General features: G+C 42.1%; 1 protein-coding gene across 1 annotated transcript in view; it reads right to left on the bottom strand.

The window, feature by feature from the left end:
* The window catches only part of AMBRA1 (autophagy and beclin 1 regulator 1), a 405622-nt gene that overhangs the window by 234942 nt on the left and 147035 nt on the right, over positions 1 to 23645 (bottom strand). The gene's annotated exons all lie outside the window — the stretch shown is intronic.

Below are 23645 nucleotides of genomic sequence, written 5' to 3'. Positions count from 1 at the left end.
ATATGAAAGAGAGGATTGTGACAAAACAATTTCAAGATCCATTGGAGATCGATGGCAAGACGATTATCATAATGAAGGAATTGCCCAGATCAGTGTTACTGGACAGGAAAAAATATAGAGTGTTAATTCAGACTTTGAAGGACATGAACATTAGGTACAGATGGGAGTTACCGGAAGGAGTGTCCTTTGAGTTTGGAGGGGCAAAAAAGCGTATCAGATCTGAGCGGGAGATGGAGAGATTTATTAAGGACAATGAAAAAGACTTACCAACAAAACCATGAATATGGAGTGTAAAGTATTATCTTGGAATGTAAATGGACTAAACTCACCGAATAAGAGGAAAAATATTTTTCACTGGCTACTAAAACAAAAATGTGATATTGTTTGTTTGCAGGAGACCCATATTAGAAAACAGGATGTAAAATATTTAAAATCTGGAAAATTGGGCAAAGAATTTGTAGCGGCTTCCAACAAGAAAAAAAGAGGAGTGGTGTTGTATATAAAAGAGGAGCTGCAGCCAAAATTTGTTATGAGAGATGTGGAAGCTAGATTTGTAGCAGTGGAATGTAATTGGAACTTAAAGAGAGTGTTGGTAGTCGGACTTTATGCACCTAACGGTGCAAAGGAAAGCTTCTTTGAGGACTTAAGGAAGCACTTAGACGATCTTGTATATGACCAGATAATTCTTGCTGGAGATTTCAATGGAGTGACAGATTTGGAACTAGACAAAAAGACTACAAAAGCACAAAAGAAAAGAGGACTATTGCCAAAGCTTTTTTTTGAGTTGATTCAACAAGAGACTCTCGAAGACGTATGGAGGAGAGAATATCCTAAAACCAGACAGTTTACTTTTTATTCTGCAAGGCATCTTACATTATCAAGAATTGATATGATCTGGGCCTCAAAGGACTTAGCGTTATGGACTAAGGAGGTAGAAATAATGCCGATGGTAGGCTCAGATCACAACCCAATTATGTGGAAATTTGGAAAAAGGAGAAAAAGGAAAGCCTGGAGAATAAATGAGGACTTGTTACAGGAAAGTGAGAATATGGAAACATTGAGAAGAGAGACTAAGTTTTTTATACAATACAACGTGAATAAAGAAATACCAACCAGTAAAGTTTGGGATGCGTATAAGGCGGTTGTAAGGGGCATACTAATGGACTTAAATGGTAGAGCAAGGAAAAAGAAAGAGGAGAAAAGACAAGAGATTGAGGGGAAAATAAAAGCCAAAGAAGTACAGTTAAAAAAGAGACCAGGGAAAAAGAAAATACATCAGGAAATCAAAATTCTTCAAGAACAGTTAACAGCAATGAGTAATAAAGAATTGGAGTGGAACCTTAAAAGACTGAATCAAAAAGTTTTTGAGGGTGCCAATAAACCTGGGAAATATTTGGCATGGCAATTAAAGAAGAAAAGGGAAAAGAAAATAATAAATAAAATTTGTGAAGAAAACAAAACGTATTTGGAGCAGACTACCATTAGCAGAGCCTTTTATAAATTTTACGCTAAGCTGTATAATAAAAAAGAAGTAAACAAAGAATCAATAGCATCATATTTGGAGAAAACCAAACTTCCAGAGATATCGGAAGCTTGGAGAAATAAGTTGAACAGTGAAGTAACTGACGAGGAAATAAGTATGGCAATACAATCCGCAAATCTAGGAAAGGCGCCAGGGCCAGATGGACTTACGGCTAAATTTTATAAGACAATGGCCAACGAACTGGCACCATTCCTAAAAGAGGTGATGAACGGAGTTTTTAGGGATCAAAGAATTCCAGACACTTGGAGCGAAGCGAATATATCATTGATCCCAAAAGAGGGCCAAGATCTGACTAGCGTGAAAAATTACAGGCCTATATCATTACTTAACAATGATTATAAAATTTTTGCAAAGATATTGGCGGAGAGACTGAAGGGGTGGCTCTCGGAAGTTATAGAGGAAGAACAAGCAGGTTTTTTGCCGGACAGACAAATAAGAGACAATTTAAGGACAGTGATCAATGCTATTGAATACTATGACAAGCGTTGCGATAAAGAGGTTGGTTTCTTCTTTGTAGACGCTGAAAAAGCGTTTGACAATTTAAACTGGGATTTTTTGTTTGCCACTATGGAAAAGCTACAATTGGGAGAAAGATTCATCAGAGCAATTAAAGAAATATATAGGGACCAGACTGCAGCAATTGTAGTGAATGATGAACTGACCAAGAAATTGACGATTAGTAAAGGAACAAGACAAGGTTGCCCGTTATCTCCATTGTTGTTCATATTAGTATTGGAGATTCTGATGATACAAATACGACAAGACGAGGAAATACGAGGAATAAAAATAAAGGACTATTCATACAAGGTTAGAGCATTTGCAGATGACATAATGTTAATTGTAGAAGATCCATTGGAGAACATGCCAAAAGTGATAGATAAGATTAAGGAGTTTGGTGATTTGGCAGGTTTCTTCATTAATAAAAAGAAGTCAAAGATACTATGTAAAAACATGACTAAGCAGAAACAACAATTGTTAATGGAAACAACGGACTGTGAAGTAACTAGTAAGGTGAAATATTTGGGAGTTGAGCTGACTGCAAAAAATATAGATTTGTTCAAGAATAATTATGAAAAATTATGGACTCAGATAGAGAGAGACTTGATCAAATGGAATAGACTGAATTTGTCATGGTTGGGCAGGATTGCAGCAGTTAAGATGAATGTGTTACCAAGAGTAATGTTTTTGTTACAGACAATACCAATCATCAGAGACTCTAAACAATTCGAAAAATGGCAGAGGAAAATATCAGATTTTGTTTGGGCAGGCAAGAAGCCTCGAGTGAAAGTAAAAGTTCTACAAGATGCAAAGGAGAGAGGCGGAATGCAACTGCCCAATCTGAGACTTTACCATGATGCAATCTGCCTAGTTTGGCTAAAAGAGTGGATGACATTAAAGAATAAGAAACTATTAGCCCTAGAGGGATATAAAAAAATTTTTGGATGGCACGCATACCTATGGCATGACAAAGTAAAGGTCAACTCGATGTTCCTGCATCATTTTGTAAGGAGAAGTCTATATACAATCTGGAAGAAGTACAGAACTTACTTACAAGAAGGAACCCCCTTGTGGGTGGTTCCATATGAGGTGATAGATCCGAGAGCTGTGGATAATGAACAACAATGTTTAACGTACAAAGAAATAACTAAGATTGAAGTATTTAAACTTAGAATAAAGACGCAAGAGGAACTATCACCTAACTATGATTGGTTCCAGTATAGACAGATTAGAGACTTATACAACTCGGACTTTGCAAAAGGGGGCATACGAACAGAGAACTCGGAACTAGAGCAGACCCTTCTTAAAGAAGACAAGAAAAGAATATCCAAGGTATACCAAGTACTGTTGAAATGGTATACTGAGGATGAGATAGTTAAAACACAGATGGTGAAATGGGCTATAAATTTCAATAAAGAAATAACAATGGAGGCATGGGAATACTTGTGGAAAACTACAATGAAGACAACGACATGCATTAATATTAAAGAGAACATTTTCAAAATGATCTATCGTTGGTACATGACACCAAAGAAGATTGCGCTAGGGAACTTGAATACTTCCAATAAATGCTGGAAATGTAAGAAACATGAGGGCTCCCTCTATCATATGTGGTGGTCGTGTGAGGTAGCTAGGCAGTTCTGGGGGGAAATAATAAGAGAAATGAGTGAAATTTTACAGTTTCAAATAAATAAGAACCCAGAACTCCTGCTGCTAAACTTGGGAATGGAGGGAATTCCAGCCCATCATAGGACGTTGATTTTTTATATGACTGCAGCAGCTAGACTTTTGTATGCGCAGAAATGGAAAGTACAAGAAGTGCCAACTATTGAAGATTGGATCTACAAATTGCTGTATATGGCTGAAATGGACAAGATGACAAGAAAACTGAGAGATCTGGACTCAGGGCAGTTTAACACAGACTGGGAGAAGCTGAAACAATATCTGGAGAAGAAATGGGAGGTGGGAGGAAAACTGTGGCAGTTTGAGAACTACTGAAGTATAATAAAAGTATAAAAGAGAGGGGTGACTTTACCGGGGGAGGAAGAGAAATGTGAATTTATAAGCAGTTAGATCAATTGATTGAGATATATATAGATATGTATAGGTTAACTGATAGAACATTGATAGAGAATAATTAATGATAAGGTTTAAACATGAGGATTGAGTAAATAATAATATTTTCTTTTTTTGATAAGATTTATATGCACCAAACTGAATGTACAGAAGAGTTAAATTGATTGATTATGCGAGGAGTTATATAGAATTACCATAAAAAGTTGAAATGAGTAATATATAGAGAACAAATCAAATTGTTTGATTCAAATGTGGGAAATTTTTATGGTTTATGATATATAGGTTTATATAGAAATATTCAAAACTGGAAAATGGGATAAATTGTTTATCTAAAGACGTATAGTTTGGGTGTATAATAAGTAAAGGAGTTAAAGATGTACTGCTTAATATAATGGAGAATGTATATCTGTTTTAGACAGAGGAATTTAATAGAAGTAAGGGAAAAGGGACAGAGGGTGGGAAAGCTGTTGGAAGTCAACAAAAGGGGGGGAAAGGGAGGGGGTTAGAAACGAAAAATTAGGGGAAAATTGACTGTAATGTAAAAATAAAAATGTTCTAACCCAATAAAAATTTTTCAAAAAAAAAAGAAAAGTGAATCTTGGAAACAAAAGAACACTTGCCAATTATTTACAATAAAAGCATTACTGAAAATGACTCTTGTAAAATCTTTTTCTCTAAACAAAGACACCCCCTATGTTTAGAAAGATGATGAGAGCAAGCTCACTGAACCTTATACTGGGCAGTTCCTGCTACTGATCTAAATTACAGCTGATTCTATAAAGGGCTGTTTTATCCAATACCCTTCTGCAAATAGCTAAGCATTACTCCACTTGCAGAAGGGCCATGTGTACAAAGATTTCCTGCTCTCATCCACCACCACCCTCCCCCGCCCCTCAATTCTGTGTAGGTTTATTTTGAGTTGAACCCACTTGAACCTCAGCCTGCTGCTTGGACACTGCTAAAAAGGTTCCAGAAGTGTACGGGGGCGTGGGGAGGAGGATGTTACTGTTTATGTTTCCTACTCTAAGATTTCCCTCCAGCTGATTAGGAAGCAGATCAATAGGACCCCAACATTTAAAGACTCCTGCAAGGAAGACATATGTGCCATAGATAGGCACATGTGTCTTGTATACTGCCTTGAGTTCCTGCATGGTAGAAGTTCAGCTAACAAATGTTTTAAACAAACAAAAACAAATGGATGCCACATTTTAACATTAAACTGATACAATTATCTTCTTGTCACTTTGACTCTTTCCTTCTCCTGGTCTCCAAAGGGTTTGAGAGCAGACTGAAGACCAAATTTTTAATTAGCTAAAACTATTATACATTTTAACACATAATCACATACAATCACCATTAAGCATCACAAGGCTTCACAGCTGTATTGTACATGTTAAAGCATAATAAAAAGCCCATGCCAAAAGCACAATTTTTTTAAAAAAAATCCTGTTCTTTTAAAAATAAAAGTTTTGCTTCAGTGTCTAGGATATACTCCAATCAGAGATTTAATATTCCTTTGAAACTATGACAACCTTTTTTTAAAATAAAAGATCACATGCTCACTTAAAGAGCTGTTTAAACCTTTATAGAAGAAAAAAGTCATGATTTATAATTTTTAAGTGCAATGATTAATGCTGTGAAAAATTAGAGATCCATTTTTAGTCACGCTAATTCCACAATCCAGCACCTGATCAAGCCAGATCTGTGCTAACCATTAATAAAAAAGGCAACCAAAAATAAAAACTGAACTCTGATAAAAGCTGAAGTGACAATATCAATTTTAGTTTCGCCCCAGAAATATTTTGCTTCAGGTAAGAAAAGATGAAACAAGACAAGTCTGTATCATTCCTTAATACTGGATCTCCCTCATTATGAATCAACTGGGTCCTAGATGGATACAAATGAGTCCTTGTAGGAGGGCTATCATTGTTTAGCGGGCAGTCAATGAGACAGTATCTCAAGTAATCACCAGCATTTCATCTGACGTTTCTGGGCACAGTGCTAAAGTTGTAATTTCAGGGAATCCTGCCCTTTAACAAATTAATCTAGTTTGCAAAACTGCCTTGGGATTCAGAAGGCTTTGATAAAGCTGTTGGAGGCTTTCCCTAGAAATCACAGACAAAATGCTTCCCTATTATTCCACCTGGATCTCAGCAGTTTTAGATGGTGATCATCCAACTGAGATACCTAAAGAATTTGACAGGAATGCTTTGTGGTCAGTAGGCCCTTTCTAGGGGGTTCTCCAAGTTACTCCAGGTGCAGCAATCAAACATTGTTTTGTTTGCACTGAGCCTATATGAAGTCCCTGAGAGTCTGGGTCTGGAAACTGTTCATCAACGTGATCTAATTTTCTTTTAGAACTCATCTGCACAGTAGTCTTTTCTCCAAACCACAGTTAGGCAGCCATCCTCAGGTAAATGAGATAGAACAGTCGAAACGTGAATCCTGACAAGTTAGAAATAATAGTAGATGGAAATCTGCACTCTCCAGTAGGTCCAATTTATACCATCTGCCTATTTATGAATTCAAACAAAATTCTGGGTTCAGAAGTTGCAGCCATGGTTAATTGTGTGTTCTAACATCTCCATCTTATTCACCATGCTCAAGAACAGGGATGGAAATTTTGCGGCCATTATTTGTGTTTTTTAATCTTTAGGCTTGACTACTGTAATGTACTTAATGTAGCATTACTCTGGAATTTGAAACTTCAGTTTTAAACCATGATTGGGGAGTCGCCTGCTCCGTTCTTACCTCCATTCTTGCAAGTGGTCCAAGGCAGACTGACAGACAGTGGGAGCAGCCTCTGCTGAAGCCCTAGGGAATTTTCTGCTAGCAGCAACAGGGGAAGGGTAGCCCAACAAGGACAACCAGGTTGGAGGCAGGCAGCTGGCAGCAGACATCTCTGCGCTGCAACGTGCACCAGTAAAGGAGTAGCCCAGCACAGGGAGGCTGGCAGAAGACAGGCAGCCAGCAGCAGACCACTCCATGCCACAGTGTGCCCTGGTCTCTGCAGTGCTGGGAGAGGAGCAGCCCGGCAAGGGGAAACAAGTGGGAGATGGGCAGAAGGCAGGCAGCTGGTAGTGGCAGATGGCCAAACACCATGTCTCACTGCAGCAGGATTGGTTGCAGCCTTGACAGGGCCCTGAGGCACCAGTTCTGCTCACAGAGAGGGAGAGGCAAGCCAGGCCATTTGACAGCCAGAAGGGATGAAAGCTCCTCTGACTGGAAGAGCAAGGCAGGGCATGCACCTACAGCCAGCGCAAAAGTCAAGCTGCAGGGCCTGGAAGTGACCAACCAGCCCTACTCTGCAGCAGGGCTTCAACAGGTCGGAAAGGGGAGCAGTCAGGGTGGAAAACTGAGGACCTGAGGATAGGCCCTCTACAGGGTCAATCAACTAGGGAGAAGGAGCCTCCTCTAGGCACTGGTGGGGCATGGGGGAAGGGCAGAGCCAGTCTGAGGGAGGATCTTTTAAAAGGGAGGCTCCCACAGGCAGCTAAGGAGGAGACAGCTTGCCATAGCACCATACTGCAGGGAGCAGGGCTTGAACAAGAAAGAGAGTCCAGAGGGTGCTGTCAACCCTCCTTCTCTCTTCTTCTGAGGCTACCAGGGAGCTCCTGCAGTAGAAGGCATTATCATTCTGATTTTGTGGAACTGCCTCCCCAAAGTTAGGCTGAAGTAGTTGACATTGTTAATGTTTGAAGTAGCTGACATTGTTAATGATGTTAATCTTTGAAGAACTGTTTCAGATCTCCCCCCCCTCCCGGCCCCTCCCAGATTTATTTAAACTTTCATTTGCTTTGTGGAATTCTCTTGGATGGATAGTGAATTTATGTTTTAGAAAAAGCAACATAAAATATAAGTTCAGTTTCCTCATAGTGCAATGAAGATCTAAGGACAAGTTAAAGGTCATGGGAAGAAGAACATTATGAACCAGCTGGATTGATATGTCAGAATGTCTTTGTCCTAGGGGAAGACAGCTTGATCAGCTCTCAAGAACCTCTCTTTCTTGCTGGCAGAGTCTCATGCTTCTGCATCTACAAAGCTTCTCTTCCTACATTTGCCTTCTCAAATGAAACCTGCAATTAATCAAAAAAGGATTTCAAAAAAGGAGACAGGCAAACTGCCCTTGCAGCCACAGCCAAAAAGTACTGCACAAAAACAGCAAGCTGCTCACCACGGGCTATGTGTTGCTGCCTAGAGGTGTCTACTGGCCTTTGTTGGAATACTGCTCTACATGGAACTTTAGCTCAATCCAGCAAAGAAATTCATACATTATATGCCTACAACAGTGCTTCTATGGTACAAAAATTCCAGGATCTAAGTATAACACAAGGGAATCAGAGCAACTGTTGTTGCTAACTCAAGGTTATGTCACCCCCTTCCAAACTAAAAAAAAAACCCAATCCCAAACCTGATTGCTCAAGATGGGTGGGCAGCCTTCTCTGTGTTCTTTACTTAGCATGTAAACTGTGCTAAAGAGAGTGAGGATAGCAGATGTTATGACTGCAGTGCAAAAAAATAATAATACTGTGGGTTCAAAATAAATTTAAGTGATGTTCACCTAGTTTTAAAAACACACCTCAGATTTTTAAGTATTATATTAAGATATGTATGCCAAATGAGTTCAGTAGAACTCACTCCAATGTAAAATATGCCTAGGACTGTAGCCTTTTATTTTTCCAGTCAAGCACGCTTAAATTAAGAAATTATATACTTGGGGCTGCATATACAACTAATTTAGGAACAAAAAGACTTAATAGCAATTACTATATTATAACCTCTTAGGGATTTCACCCAAGAGCATGTAAAACATGCTAAAGAATAAGAAAGTTGGGTAGTTTTTCTGTCAAAATGTCTGTGGTATGCCAAGGCACCAGAATTTCTCAGACATAAATTGCAGGGTTCAAGTTAAACATAAGGCAGGAGAACTAAGGATCACAGTCAGGTTTCCCAAGTAAAGGCTGAAAAACAGATTCGTAAGGACTCCAAACAGAAATGAGAGGAGGAGAGAAACAGCTGTTGATCTCAGCCTGACAAATTAAAAAAACTCAAGGTCAGTGCCACAGAATTTTAAACAGAATCTTACTCTTAAAAGGAAGAGTAAAATGTAAGAGAAACTAACAGTCGGCGCACAAAGCAGGCAGCAAAGGAACTGAGCGTAATTACCTAGCCCTCACAACAAAAAAGGGTCATCATTAATGAAATAATTCCAGTGAGAGCTACTGGAGTGGCAGAAACCACTGCCAAATTGGCAGCACAGATTATATCAAAAGTCAAATCACCAAGGAATTTTGAGTGTGTTTGAGGTGATATCTTAGCAAATATATATGAGAGGGGCTTAATTGTTAAGCAACATATCCAAATAGTGGAGGGAAGTTATATTTATTTTTCTGATGAGACTCAGAGCACTATGATGTTGGTCTCTCTCACCACTCACAGGCACAATAGGAAACCTTGCAGTTACTACAGGAACTATGTCAAGATGACAACGACAACAACAACAACATTCGATTTATATACCGCCCTTCAGGATTATTTAACACCCACTCAGAGTGGTTTACAAGTATGCCATTATTATCCCCACAACAAAACACCCTGTGAGGTGGGTGGGGCTGAGAGAGCTCCAGAGAGCAGTGACTTGTCCAAGGTCACCCAGCTGGCTTCAAGTGGAGGAGTGAGGGATCAAACCCAGTTCTCCAGATTAGAGTCCTGTGCTCTTAACCACTACACCAAACTGGCTCAAATGCCCCAACAGTGAAAGCTTTATCAAAAGCCCAGGTTCAGAAATGTCAAAGCACCTATATGTGCCTACTTATTATAAAATGCCTATATAAACAGAAAAGTGAATAAAAGTTAACCTGTTCAGTATTTAATTGTATTTTAAGTGGCAGCTCCTTGTTGAGTTTTGTTCTGGTCCCAGGTTACTATCATCAACCGGGATACAAAACCCGGTATTGATAGTATGTTAACAGAAAGTAGTAAATGCTTCAGCTTCATTAAATATCCACACATTTTCATAACTGGCATGCACTATCTCCTTTGAGAGCTTGTGTTAAAAGAATAAGAGAAATCTATGGCTGGAGCCTGACCGATGAATGGAAAAGAGCTCATAGGAGGAATCTATTCCTCCTCCTATAGTCTCTGAGCCCCAGCCAGAAAATCTGCTCTTTAGGTCTGAAAGGCCCTTGTGAACAGCATGTGTTACTGGGAGGGGCTCAGCTGGAGAAATGAGTAATAATCCCCCTGGCACATAAATGGAGCATTGGGGAATGGGAAGATGCACAGAGGATCCAAAGGCAAGGCAGAAAAGAACAGTTTCATGACCATTCATGGTTCTTAGATGGTTAGAAGAAAAGCAGGCATATTGACATTTTAAATAAACAAACAGAATTCAAGACATAAATTTGCTATATGTAGGGTTTTTGCACATACTTTCCTGGAGCTTATCTGTCCATTGTAAATTTAGGTTATTTATTTTGGCTTTTAGTTAGGATTTGGAGTCAAGGTTATGGAAGGAAACTTGTTCTTAGTGAAATAAGCAAGTACTCTGTTAATAGGCCATCAAATCTAACAGGTTCTATGACCAGGATCTCTGTGAGTTAAAAGGAGGGACCTGGAACCCAAGTATGCAGACCACTGGTGTCATTGCCCAGCATGCAAATCAGTTCAGCTGAAATGGAATAGCCAACATCCTATTTAATCATTTTGAATATAAAATTTCTCTCTTTGAATGAAAGGAGGATTAGTATAAACTATTGAGATACCACCAGCTAATTACTATCTGTGCTGTATAGGAACCCACAGCCAGGCCATCACAAAATTAATTGGTTATCATTCAGTGTAAGGAAAGAACAGGGGAAGAAAAATGCAAGGAGAGTAGAGTTCTTTTCTTGAATCACTATCTGAAAAGGGAAAAATATTAAGTGAAAAAAATACACAAGCACAGGGTTCATCAACATGAAGAAAGAGTCCTATTAGAATACAGGAATAAGAAAAAATGTGCTGAATTACAGAACATTCAAAGTACACAAAAGCATTTTCCTGACAGGGCTATGAATTAGACTGTGCAAACAATGTCCCAAGAGATAGACTAGAAAAACAATAAAACTGGAGAGAATAAAGCATTAAAGCAATGTAAGAAAACCTCTGCCTAGGCCAAAGAAATGCAAGCAGAACAGATTCCCCCTCCCAACTGCTCACTTTTTGTATCAAATCTCATAAATATAAATGGCAACCAGATTGAGACTGCTATGCCCACCCAGTTTTATAAATTACCTTCCTCCATAATTAAGTGTGATCTCTACAGCTAATCCAGGGAAAACCCAGTCAATCCATTCTCAATTTGTCAACTAAAGTTAAACATCTGCAAAGAAGCAAATTCTTCAAAAGTCCAAAAACACAGCCTTGATTACTTCTCAGAGCCCATTTAGAATGTTTTTAAAAAGATTTCTACAACACAGAAAAGCACTTCACAAGATCAAGTACCTCTAAACAAGCACCAACTACAAGAGGATTCATCACCTGGTCAAGCACTATGCACTACAGCAAAGCCCTGATAAATGCTGAAGATTAATTGCTACAGGAATGCCAATTTAAAAGGATGAAATTGCAAGTCTGGCTGTGACCCGGGAAACCAAATTACTCTTCTCTGATCCTACCTGTCTCAATGATAAATAATTACTAAAACAATAATGAACTATTATGTCCAATGGCTGCATTGAGTCACTGGATACCACGGCAATTGGAAGCTTTAAAGGGAAAGCCAGAATTCTTAACAACCACACACTGAAATTAGCCGAAGTGTTAACAGCAACCATATGAAGGCAGCATTTGTGCAGATTAAAACATCACTAAGTCTCTTCATGTAAAGAAGATCTTTCCACCAGGCCTGCTGGAGCATGTGGTCACAAGGGATGACATTTGTTAGTTTGAAATTGCTGAGCTCACTGATGGTAACAGGAAGGGGGTATTAATGGAGAAACTTATTCTGACATAGCTTGCTAAAAAAAAGTTCTGCATCTCAGGAGATGAATTTATATTGACAGGATATTAACTAGGAGAAATAATGAGGTTGCTCAAGGTCCTTCTGTTGTTGGAGCTCTCTGCCATGTCAAAAGAGTATGAGAAACAATGGCTTCTGAGGGGCGTGGCATCGACGTCTGAAAAGATAGATGCCTGAGAGCTGAGCTGTGTCCCACCCTGCTCCAAATTCCTCTAAAATCCACATCTTAACTTAATGAAAATCACCCCCAGACATGGGGATGCACAATGAGAAGACAAAGAAGCAAAATGGCACAGTTGCAAGGCATCGGCAGGACTTTTCCCCTCCAACCCAGGCTGAGCAAGCAATTGCAAGCAAAGCAAGCAACACAAGCAAAATGCAGCTGATGGGAAACGAAGTAGGAGCTCTAATGAATACCCCTTCTGACTCTGTTCTAGCAACTTTGTTTGCAAACATAGAACTTAATATCTTAAATAAAATGACAGATCTTATAAAGCCACTATCTAATCAGATAGCTGACCTTCAAGCAAAAATGAATAATGTTATTCAAAAGACTGATAATGCACTAGATATTTCTAACTCTTTGCAATCTGAAATATGCACTATGCAACAAGAGAAAGAAGAGATGCATGAAAGAATTATAAGCCTGGAATTAATAGTGCGCCAGCAGAATCTTAAATTTAGGGGGGTGAATGAGGAACTTTCATCAAAACTAAATCTATCTTCGTTCCTAGCTAAATGGCTAGCCAGTTTTTTGCAGCCAAACAAAAGCACTCCAGTAATTTCCAAAGCTTACCGTGTGGGACCCCTAAAAGCAAACAGGAAAACTCCAAGGAATATTATAGCTACGTTCCCAGATTGGGAAACAAGAAAAAGAATTCTGGAGATTGCAAGAGAACAAAAAATTCTTAAGTGTAATGAAGCCCAAATCCAGATTTTTACAGATCTTCCCAAGGAGATATTAAACAAGAGAAGAGATCTCAAACTGACTACCGAAGCATTACATGCAGCAAAAATAAAATATAAATGGATCAAATACTCTACACTTTGCGTCCAATTTAAAGACAAACGTCTTTATGCATCAGACCATGAATCAGGACAAGCTTTACTGCAGAAACTGGACATTACCTCAACTGACCTATCAAAATCTGTACAAAAAAGAAAACTCATTCAACCACCTACTCCTCATAAAGCAAGCAAAATTCTAGTTAGAAATAACTGAGCCACAAAATGGAAAGCATTCCAGAGTCAAGAAACACTGATTTTTTTTCTTTCCTTAAAAGCTGCTTAAGTGGGGAAGGGAGAACAATCAAAACTTAGAAATCAGAGTTTAAAATGTAACAAGCAGTTTGCGCTACCCAGCAGTATTGAGGTTTGGGGGTGGGGTGGGGGGAGCCAGTTTTCTCTTGCTCCCAACAATGACAGCCCCTTGACGTTGTACTTTTGTTCAACAGACCCAAAGGAGGATACTTCCCATAGGGTCTCTCAGAGGCTGTACATAGATCATATTTTTATGTTTAGCATTTGGTATGTAAATCGCTTGCAATTTGTTGTTAATTTGAGTTCAATATTTTTTGTGGGGTGAAAAGGGGGGAGGGAGGTATAAACATATCATTATTAATAACATATAGCCTTTTAGATGGGTGGTGGGTAGGGGGTAAAATGTTCACTGTTATTTTATAAATAGATAGATTTCTTTTTTAAGGGTTTTTGTAAGAATGTAGAAATTCCTTTTTCATAGGACTAGAGATAGTCACAAATTTGTAAGCCCTACTAAATGTTGCACTGTTGCTAATTGTATTACTCAGTTATTTAATCTGGCTTCTAGTATCTTTTGAAAAACTAAGCAATCGTTATACTGCTAGTATAACTAATCTATCAAGTTTAATAGGAACTGATCATTAATATTGTACTATCACAAAATTAATAATCTGTTATTTTTACTACATTCACCGTTTAATATGTTGTTTGTTTATGAAAAATTAATAAAAATATTTTTTTTTAAAAAAAGAAACAATGGCTTCTCCCGTAACAAAGCTACCAACTGACAGAGTCAAAACTCATGGGAGAAAATGAACACACATTTACAAAGTATCAAAATTATTTCCAAAGTGCAATGTGCTACAGTCATGTGACAAATTCATATCCAAACTCATAACCAACTTAAACATATATACACATGTTCACTCATTTAACACATGTACAGGAATGACCAAACCAGGAAAGGTAATAAAGTCCAGAGACAAAGTCTTTCTTTTAGATGCTTAAACGATGTTGTGTCTTCTCTTTCTTTTTTCTTTCAAGCAGTAGAAAACAGAACAGATGGAATATCAGTTCCATGCCCTATCTGGGGCCGGCTCATAAACTCAGATTTCGTCCCTTTACTTCCTCAGGGGCATAATTTCCCGGTTTGGTCATTCCTGTACATATGTTAAATGAGTGAACATGTGTATATATGTTTAAGTTGGTTATGAGTTTGGATATGTCAAAAGAGTAAGCAGACACCAGAGCACCCTGCATCTCATGTGAGCAGCGAAATGCAAAAGCCAGGAGGAAAGAGGAGGAGACAAAATGGGTAGAAGTAGTGGAATATGTGGCTAGAACTGAGCATCCACACAGTATAGTTACTGCAAGGTTGTAAGGTGTGGGGTGTTTTCAAGGCAGTTAATTGCCTTGGGGTCCCAGCAGGACCTTACATGGGCCCAGGTAAATCTAGGGGGCAAGTCCTGCAACACCGTCCCCTCCTTGGTGTGGTCATTGGTGCGGGAAGGTCTGGCTTGAATTATCAGACATGAATCCGTGTCAATATGCTGAGGTTCTGGTCAATATTTGATAGAGAACCTGAAAGAAAGGAGGAGGATGTACCATCCTAAGACCCTGAGGTTATGGACCTTCATAGGGGTGTGCAATTCGGGTTTCCAATTCGGGAAAAATACCCGAATCAGACTTGATTTGTAATGATTCGGGCTTTTCAAATCAAGCTCAGTATGCTGGCCCCAATTTGGAAATGCCAAATCAAAGTTTCCTGAAGCGATTTGGGTTGCTTCGGAAAGCTCTGGGGCCTTTCAACCCCCCTAGCTGGTTTTAGCTAGCCAGCAGGGAGGATTCCCTGCCCCTGCGGGCCAACTGAAGTTTAAATTCTAAAGCGGGAAAATTGATTTTTTCTTCTTGCACACCCCTAGTCCTTCATGCAGTGGAGCCCCTGCAGGGGGGCATGGTCGATCACCAACACGAAGGGGTTGTTGTTGAGGTATTACTGCAGGCCCCCACAGTCCACTTAACTGCCAGGGCCTCCTGCTCCACAATCATGTAGTATTTCTCTGGGGGTTGCAGCTTCCTGCTGAGGAATACAATGGGGACTTCTGCCTCATTCCATTCCTGGGCCAGGATGGCTCCAAGGCGTCTGTTTATAGTGTGAATAACTGATTAAAGTCCAGGTTCCACAGGACGGTGTTGTCAGGGGCAACTGGAGTTTGTGGAACGTGGCCTCCCACTCCAGGGTCCACTTGACATGGTTAGGCATCCCTTTTCCCTGGCAATCTATGAGTGGGACAGCCTTGGAAACAAAGTGCGAGGATGAACCAGACGTAATAGCCCAAGAGGCCTAGAATAATAATAATAACAATTGATTTAAATAACGCCCTTCAGGACAACTTACTGCCCACTCAGAGCAGTTTAAAAGGATGTTATTATGATCCCCACAACAAAACACCCTGTGAGGTGGGTGGGGCTGAGAGAGCTCCAGAGAGCAGTGACTTGCCCAAGGTCACCCAGCTGGCTTCAAGTGGAGGAGTAGGGAATCAAACCCAGCTCTCCAGATTAGAGTCCCACGCTCTTAACCACTACACCAAACTGGCTCTCAAGTGGTGGACTTGCTTCTTAGAGGTGGCTTAGGGGACATCTGGCAGAGATGCTACCCTTTGGGGGGGTTCAGAGATGCCCCTGTCAGGGGAGAGGCCTGAGCACCCAGCAGGGGAGAGGCCTGAGCACTCATATCACTTTGCAGGGGCCCTGTCAGGGGTCCACTCCATCCCTGGGGCATGCTGTTCTGTGCACCAAGACCCTCTCCCCCTTGTGTGAAGCTCCGTGACAAGATGCCCTAGTCAAAAGACGCCTTTTGCTCCCTCTAGGGCACCACAAGTCAATGGAGTGCATCCCCTCGGGACCATTCTAAGCACTCCTTTAGCTGCCACACGTGGTCATCCACTGGTCTTACAGCAGGTCCAGGGGCCCCCGTGGATGGCAGCCATACACCACTTCAAAAGGGCTTAACCCCATAGAAGCTTGCAGGATCTCTCGGCGCAAAAAAAGAAGGGGGTCCAAGTAGAAATCCCATCAGTTCATGTTGTCGCATGCCAGCTTCCACAATGATGCCTTCAGGGTTTGATTGAAATGCTCCACCAGGCCATCAATCTAGGGGTGGTATGCTGATATAAAGATATGGCAAATCCTGAGGTCTGACACAGGTGACGCATTAGGATTGCTTGGAAGAGGGTTCCTCAGTAGGTTAGGATCTACCATACAGAAGAAGCGTAGGAGGACTTTGGCTACCCCAGCGGTCAGCATTGTGCTCCCTGGGGAACATGGTGGCACAGTCCACCACTACAGAAGCCCCTGGGGGGGCAGGGTAGGCACGTCATGAAGTCCACTGGCAACATTATGGAAGAAGGTTGGGACCAAGGGCAGGGGAGCAAGTGGGGCCCAGGGCAGGAGCTGAGTGGAGGCTCTCTGGCAGACGAGGTATGACCTGCAATGGGCCTTCATATCTGCAGCCATAGAGGACCAAAAGGACCAGTCTAGGACCCAGGCCAGGGTCTTGGTGGCACCTTGGTGTCCCACATGTGGCTGTTACTCATTGCCATGGAGTTTTGCAACTGCTGGAAGGTGGTGTCAGTCTCCTGAGCTTTGCAGAAGTCACGATCAGCCTGACAGGCATCCTCCTGAAGTTTGCCATGGGCTTCCTCCAGAAGCGGTATCAGGGTCATCGAGGACACCTTTCTCATCTTCCTCTCACATGACCGTGGCAGCATTTAATGGCTCGTTGAGGAGCTCCTGGTTTCGATAAGGATCTTGTCAAGAGCAACCCCAAATCTTGAAATGGATAGCTGGAAGTCAGCTTGCCAGCCCTGGAGCCCAAAACTTCATCTGGTGGCTGCTGCAGATATCATAGCCTTAGATGAAAAGATTAGGGAATGGAAGATTTGTATTCACTTACCGTGAAGCTTCCTTTCTCGGTGGTCCAGGAGTGGGGCAGTCCTTACTTTTGGGATATAGCTCCTCCCCTCTGAAGGCAGGGTCAGTTGATTTTGATCCAGGAGAGGAGGAGCTTGTCCCTGGAATCACCCGTCTGTTCCCAAGCCCTGTCTCCCCATCACGATACCAGAAGGGAAAATAATAATGCCCCTCAATTTTTTTAAAAGAAAGATCCCTCCCTTGAATCCACTGGGAGGAAGACTATCGTCCTAACTCTTCATCCAATCCTAGAAGTCGCCTCGCAAGAAACTCGGGTTGGCAGGACTGCACCACTCCTGGACCACTGAGAAAGGAAGCTTCACGGTGAATACAAACCTTCCATTCTACGGTGGTCCTAGAAGTGGGGCAGTCCATACTTTTGGGACATACAACAGCAGTGTACCCCAGGGTGGGTAGTCTGGCTTCCAGGTCTAGAGCGTGCATAGTAGTACCCTCCTGCTAAAGGCTGTCTCTGGGGAAGACAACTTATCTATCCTATGTTTCTTGATGAGAGAATATACCAATTTCCATGTGACCACCTTATCGATTGTTTCTAACGACTAAAGGTTTTATAGGCTGCCTGTGTCGCTGTTTCCCTTAGTGAGTGCGCCCTGACATCTATAGACAACTCCAGAACTCTGCTTTGACATGCCAGAATTATGTACCCTCTACTTTACCTATTTAGCCAAGAAAAGGACACTCTGGGTCCCAAGAAGGACCTACTGCATACACACAACTAGCGCCCCAGACTTCTGAAACACTGCTTAGTCCTGCCCAAGTGGAATCTCACGCCTCTACCTATATCAAGGTAGTGAGATTTATTTATTTATTTGTTTACTTCCCGTGCTTTGGATTAGATTAGAAGAAGGGAAGTACTATCTCTCCTGTCCTCTGAAAACATGAAGTTCCCCTTCGGAAGAAAGTTGTTTTTGTTCATAATTTGCTCTACTATCTTGGAGGAAATAGCATGGCTCTCTATTTACTGCTAGTGCCTGCCATTCTGACACTTGTCTAACTGATTTTATTCTAATCTGAAAGGTGGCTTTAAAGGTCAGTTCCTTTAGGGGATATGAGATCATAGGCTCAAGGCATCTTTTGTATAATGTTCTCAATACCAGATTAAGATTTCATGTGGGGAAAAACCAGAGAATCCTTGGAAGATTCTACAATGAGGTCCCCTTTTAGAATCCATTGCAATGAAGGTGATATATAAGGGAACGTCCCTTCCTAGAACCCCTAGTTGTTGGGATGGTCACTACTTGTTGTCTAAGGGTGTTGGTATTAAGATTTTTCTTCAACCCCTCTTGAAGAAAGGATAGTAACTCCCTAATTAACTCCAAAACATGCCATGACTCTATCCATGCACTCTTCTGGGAACTTGGCAGGAATTTTTATAGACTCTGTGGAACTCTTCCTGGAGGCTAGCATAGTACCACTCATGCCTTCTGTTTAGTCAAACCCTATTAGCTGTTTATGTTCGACCTCCACACTGTGAGGCTTGTCAGAGTTGGTCAGAGGTGTTGTATTGATTCCTGCATCAATGGGCCCTTCTGCAGTGGAAGTGCCAGGGATCCAGGTTTGAAAGGTTTTGAGACCATGTCTTTCTGGACCTGAAGGCTGCTATTAGCATCACTTCTGCACTTTACTGGGTGTTCTTCTGAACAGCTCTGTGCAATAGCTGTACTGTGGAAGACATACAGGACATGTGAAGGCAGCTTGCTGCTTGCATCATCTATCCCTATGGTTTGAGCGTTTCTTCCCCTTGCACCTTGTTGAAAACTGTGGTAGGCCAGTTGGGGAATCTCTCTGGATAGCATCCATTCTGCTTGGTTCATCACTCTCTGGCTTAGCCAGTCCGCCTCAGAGTTGTTCTCTGTATAAACATATAGTGACTTGTTGGAAGATTCTGAGATTCCACCATACTGTGTCTGATGGCTCTGAGTTCCAAAAGGTTTACCCTGTTGATCATTTCTCCTTCAGCCAGATGACCTATGCCGTTCTTCCTTGGGTGTGGGATCCCCATGCCCAAAGACATGTCCATGGTCAAAGACATGTCCATTCTCTCTGGTTCCTTGAGTGGGACACCATCACAGGACTGAACGAGGTACAACCACTGGTTGTTTTCCTGTTTAAGGATCTATGGCAATTCAACTACCTTGGACCTCTTGTGATCTAACGCCCTATGGTATGGCAACAGGCATTTCTGAAGTGCACAGATCAAGATGTCGTTTGGATATGGGAAAGGAGCCACTCTCCGTGGCCTTGCCATTCTATCAGTGATACCAGGATTCTGACGAACACCATAGGCAGCATTTTCAGCTCAAAGGAAAGGGCCCAATGTTGGAAGTGCCTCTGAGAGATTGATGGAAGCCAGACAATCTCTCTTCTGAATGGCAGTCATAACAAATTTTAGCCTTTCCATTCCGACCTTCTTGTTCCTAGGTGTCTATTTTATTTGACCAAATTCCTTTGGATCTAAGGGAAAAGGGACTAGGTGGCACAGAACTGAATTCCACTGATCACAGTATCCAACACCCACCTATATCTTACTATTAAGACACACTGAGTTCCCTTCTTTGGCCCTTTAATATTCTGATCGGATTTGTTGAGGGAGAAGGTACTACCCTCCTCTCGATGTTTGGTCTGCTTTCCTTTATTTAGAGTTTCTCCAGACAGGTTGATATCTTTGAAAGGAACCGCGGTTACTTTGGCTTTGGGGCAAATGGTCCACGTTCCAATTTCTAAGCTAAGTGTTGTGCCTGGTTGCCTGAAAACCATGGTCCTTGTTGACCACAGCATAGCATATTGCCGGGGCTATTTTCTTAGTTTTGTTCTTTGGTAGGAGTTTACTGCTCACTGCAGCCAGGTCTGAGACCCGAGAGAATGTGACTCTAGGAAGGAGTGCAGCTGTCACCAATGCTTTGAAGGATGTAGCAGAAACTTCCAATTTTCTGCACACAGCCACTTGATGCTGGAATCCTAGGTAGTCCGTCCTTGTCAACGGGCAGCACAGGATTAGACGGCAGGCTGGTTACCAGATCATCCACCAATGGCAGCTTGATCCTCTCAGTAACCCCTGGATCTAATGTATAAGACTTGGGGGGGGGGAAGGAAATAAGAGTAGTTAGTTTTGCCAAAGTTTCCTTCTTAGACTTCTACAAGTATGAGAGACTACTGGAAGGGAATCCCTGATGGGATTATTCCTGATTCTAGGGAGGATTCTCTCCAACCCCTTAGTCCTTAAGGGAGAAGACTCCAGGATCCTCATCACCTTAGAGAGATTTCTAGGATATGGCTCCTGAGGAAGACCTGCTAGGGAATTTTCCCTTCTTTTAACAGCTCCCCTTTCTTCTTGGCTGAGGGAGAAAACTGATAGCGCGGGGCCCTCAGGTTGAAGGCTTAACTGAGACATGTGCTCTTAATGGCCCTTGCCTCCTCTTAAATTTGGGGAGGGGGCACCCCTTTACACCTATCTGGAGTCAGACCCCCATACTGGAATGCCTCTCTTGCTCATCTGAGAGTCCAGCCGCTAGACTATTTATTGGTGTGCCTTCAGGACCTCTTTGAATTCCTTATTTGCATCCTGGGCCATGCCAGTTCGTTTATTAAATAGTCACTATGGCTGCGACTATGTAAATTATGGGACTCAAACCAGCAGGGTAATGATTCATGGCCCAGCACTTAACCACAACATTACAGCAACTCATTTCAGGCTTTCTTGCCTGGTGCATGCAAACCCCAGACCTTCTCCCTTTCACTAGTCTCTTGAGATGCCCAGGAGTAGGCCGAGGCCTGGGAGCTGGGAAGTTTAGGCCGCAGGCTTGCATTCTCTGAGGCCTGGAAGGAGGCTAGGCCTGCCTTTGCTGACCTACCACCAGCAGAAATTTTCCAGCCATTCTTGTCTGACGGGTCCAGGTCCTTGGGGTTTTTCTCTTTCACTGGCCTACTGAGAGGCCTAGAAGAGGCTGAGGCTTGGGAGTTTGGAAAGTCTGGGCTGTAGGCCTGCACTTTTAGAGGCCTGGGAAATGGCTAGGCCTGCCTTTGCTGACATTCTGCCATCCAGGCCCTTGGACATTTCTCTTTCACTGGCCTATTGAAAGGCCTAGAAGGGGCGGAGGCCTGGGAGTTTGGAAATTCTAGGCCGTAGGCAGTCCCAGCTGAAGGAAAGAGAAATAAAGGAGGGCTCCCTTTTATTTAGGGCAAGCTAGCTCTGAGGCTTCTGCTACTCTTCTCTTCCCTCCTTCCTTTCGCTGTTCTACACAGGTCTCCCCTCAAAGTCAGAGACTCCAGCCAGTGCAAAACACTACAGCTCGTTCATTATCAGGAGCTAGATAGAGCATGTATATTACTAACATCCTGCAGTCATTCCATTGGCTACTCATCAGTCACTGGGCTCAATTTAAGGTTTAGATGATCACATTAAAAACCCTTCATGGCCTTGGCCTTGCATATCTGCAGGATCCATACTCCATCACAGCAGCTTTGCTCTGCTTAACAAACCTCCTGCAGATGCCACCCTGAAATTGGGCAAAATCAATAGCTGCCTCTACACATGCATTCCCTGTGGTAGCCCCCACCTTATGGAATGGCATGCCTGAGAATGTGAGGAAAACGCCTACTCTCTTGGCTTTCTGCAAACTATGCAAAACTGAATTATTTAGGATGTTTTTTTGATTCAGGTAATAGGACTGTGCTGTAAGAAATGGCTCAGATAGATACTTTAGTAAAGGCACAAGGACTGTAGACTATATTACTGGGCACTGTCTGTTGATGTAGATATGCTCCTTCTGGGTAGTTTACATATTGTTAAATATGTCATGTTTAATTACTTATGTTTTGTTTCAGCAATGTTTTATTTTTGGATTTGGATTTATGCTTGTTTTAAAATCTCTGCAATCCATGCCCTATTGTATTTGTTCACTGACCATCCTAGATGTTGACTGTACAGACCTGCATTGTATAATCCACCGTGAGGCTCAGTGACTACAAGCAAGCAAGCAAGCAAGCAAGCAAGCAAGCAAGCAAGCAAACAAGCAAGCAAACAAACAGTCCTTTGAATGGATTTAGCATGCTCACTATTAATAGGACTATCTAGGTGTTCAACTCCCTGGCTGCTGTCCCAAGTGCTGCACAGCCACTCAGACCTCTAGTAGCCTTCCCAGGGGAGATCGAACCACCTAGTTTGTCTGAGACTTTCCTGTCTCTGGTTTCCCTTTTTCTCTGGGGGAATTTGCACAGCTGGACAGAAACTCAATACGCCAGCTTACATATGTTGCTGTTTATTAACTTATAAGAGTGTACGCGAAGTCACAGAAACCACTCATAAGGCACAAGCAAAGGCAACACAAAAACAAACAACTGTTTCTTGGTAAAACTAGCTACCTAAACATAGAACAGGCTAACTTTTCCTTTCCTCAAAAGACGCTTGAGTGTTCATCTCTCCCCCAGTAGCTTCTCTTCCCACCTTTTTTTTACTGCCCTCAGGAGCCAACTTCCCTCACACTGTCAGCCAATCAGGGACCACTTCGCTATCCGTGTTGCTAGGCTATGGCAAGACTCCCTTCCCTCCAAGGACACCAAGCAGAAATAGGCCTTCAAGAACTTAGGAACCTGAACCAATGCACTCAAAATATGTATGTATATGTGGCTGGCCTAGACAAGGACGTCATTTCAACAACAAATCCCAGCTTCCAGCAACTTAGGGAAAACAGAGTTGCACTTACCTGTAACTTCTGTTCATTTAGGTCTTCGTGCAGTCCCACATTGGGACTGCGCTTGCACAGGCCAGCCATCCAGAGCAGGATTTTCAAGCTAAAAGGATAAACGGGGGGGGGCCCTCCCCCGTGGATCACTCTGAGCTGTTTTTTCCCACCCGAATGGTCACACTGTGAGGTGGCTCCCCTCCCTTCCTCCCTCAGTTCTCCTGTGCCGCTGCAAGATTTAGGTGATATAACCATCAGAGAGCTCACAGCAGAGTAAGAGGAAGGGAATGTGTTCCTGCACGAAGACCTAGATGAACAGAAGTTACAGGTAAGTGCAACTCTGTTTTCATCTATGGTCTTCAGTGCAGTCTAATACTGGGAGGCTTACAAGCTACTTACCAAGGAGGTGGGGTGATGCTCTCAGGTAAAGAGCAATTGTAGGACCGCTTGTCCCACCGCTGTCTCCCTCCTGGCGTTGACATCTATCGCATAGTGCTTGACAAATGTCTCCTCCAAAGACCACACTGCAACTTTGCAGATATCTCCCAACAGCATGCCACGTAGAAAAGCTGCTGATGTAGCTTTCCCCCTT

Source organism: Eublepharis macularius, chromosome 2 (genome assembly GCF_028583425.1).
Source record: "Eublepharis macularius isolate TG4126 chromosome 2, MPM_Emac_v1.0, whole genome shotgun sequence".
NCBI lineage: Eukaryota > Metazoa > Chordata > Lepidosauria > Squamata > Eublepharidae > Eublepharis > Eublepharis macularius.
Note: the sequence above shows the minus strand (reverse complement) of the source record. Positions and strands in the feature narration are given on the sequence as shown.